A 2,173-nucleotide genomic window follows, 5' to 3' on the forward strand; every position below is an offset into this window, starting at 1 on the left:
AAAGGGAAATTTATACCGAATGAATTGAAATGACTCGAATTCAAATCTTGAATCTGGTTAAAACCTCAATCAACTAAAACGTGACCAAACTCAAAGGGCAGCAGAGTACCTTAGCCACTAACCATAACAGATAGACTAGGTAGATGTACGCCAGACCACGTCTCGCGTTACAGGCTTCGCGATATCTCACTAAACACAGTTGCGCTGCGACGCGCCTGGCATACATCTACCTAGGCCTGCGGCGCTGACACCCGATTCAGGAAGCGCAAAAATGTACTCAAAGATACGGCCCTCCGGCCCGTCAACTTCCCGTCACTTTGACTAAGCATGCAAGGTTGTACATTTTTTCGGTTATTTTCGTCAAAAACTCCCGGTGGTGCCTAAATTGTTAGAGATAGAGCTAAACAGACGAACTTTTCGCCCAAAGGACTCTACTTTGATGAGTTACCCCTAAGAAAACTGTAAAAATAATATTGTTTGAAAACATTATTTGTGGGACCTGTGGTTTTTGATTTTTTAAAGATCCAAGTTTCGAGCTAGAATGCTCTTCTTCGAACTTGATCTCTCTTTTTATGATACAAAACGACCCTGAAAATCCCAGGTCGCTAGCTCAATAGGGTATTTCACCTGACGCAAACCGGATCCAAAGAAGAACAAGAGTTCTTCTTGATAGTGGACGGGGTACAATATAATTAGTGGCAAATCGTTCGCACGCGATGCCGCTTTGCACACGGCTACTTATGGCCCAAATAAAGGATTTGACCCACAGAGGCATCAACAATTTTTCTTAGGGAAAATTTTACAGGCCTTCAAAATTACCATTGCGCCTTACGGGAGGTCCGGGTAGGCAACCCGTTGCACACCCGCCGCGTTTGCGCGCCTCTGGCGCCCTTAATAGCCAATAGTGTATTTCGAGTAACGAGGGAAGAAGAAGAAGAGCGGCTAGAACATAAACGTTCACGATTGGTCGAGAGATTCCCGCCTCTACGTCACGCCGGTAGTGGGGGTGAAAGCTCGACCAATCAGGAACCTTTATGTTCTACCCGCTTTTCTTCTTCCTCCGTTAGTCGAAATACACTATATGTCGGCCAGAAATGCATATTTTTAGATAAACTTTTTTTTCATTTGGAAGTGGAGGTTTCAAGAAACATTACTAGCTTTCGAACGCGACTCTGAGTATCATAGATCAGACGGGAAGTAAGACCAAAGATGAAATGTCGTGCTAAACGACAAAGTTACACTCAAGGGCCCTGGAACCACCCTGCAATGGCACCTGGACTCGTAAACAGTGTTGGATCCGGAGTTGAAAAGCCTGGGGAACACGCTCATACTAAAATATTTGCGATTGCTGCGGCAGAACATCGAGTAATTGCAGTTCAAAGTGACAGAAACGGCCGCCAGGCTCGCGCCGGCCGGGCATAAGTAGCCGTGTGCAAAGCGGCATCGCGTGCGAACGATTTGCCACTATTCGTATCTTTGTGTGATGTACCCCATGTACCACTATAAACTCTTTCCTCCTTGGCGTTCATTGGACGATGCCGACATAGTTCTCGGACCCGACACTAGGGGTCGACCGCCCTTGAGGCCAGTTCATGAACTTCGTCGGCGTCAGCCAATCAGAGCAAGGGAGGAAAGAGTTCAGGAAAACCTCTTGTTCTTCTTTGGATCCGGTTTGGGTCAGGTGAAATACCCTATTCGTTCTCGAGTTATCGTGATGACTAACACACACACACACACACACACACACACACACACACACACACACGCGCGCGCGCGCGAAACTTTATGATCATCACTGGAGTAATAGGCTTCGCTAATCTCTCAGCCAATGAGCAGAAAAGTTAAAAAAAAATAAAAAAAAAGCAATTTTAATTGTGAATTGCAAACCACAATAAACATCCATAACAGTCTGGAGGCAGCAAAGTACCTTAGAATGCGGGGAAAAAGAAAACGGAAATCGCTATGCCTAAACATGGTGACTTCCGTTTTCTTGTTCCTCGCATTCTTCTACATTTCAGCTTTACCGGACTGCTTTATTGCAAACCACAATAATTATCTATAACAGTCATGAGGCAGCCAAGTACCTTGGCAACTAACCATTACATATAGATGAGAAGAAAAGTTAGAAAATAGAAAAAGGCAATTTTGATAGTGGTGAATTGCAAACCACAAT

This window comes from Frankliniella occidentalis, unplaced genomic scaffold (genome assembly GCF_000697945.3).
Source record: "Frankliniella occidentalis isolate FOCC.00 unplaced genomic scaffold, Focc_3.1 Scaffold316, whole genome shotgun sequence".
Lineage (NCBI taxonomy): Eukaryota > Metazoa > Arthropoda > Insecta > Thysanoptera > Thripidae > Frankliniella > Frankliniella occidentalis.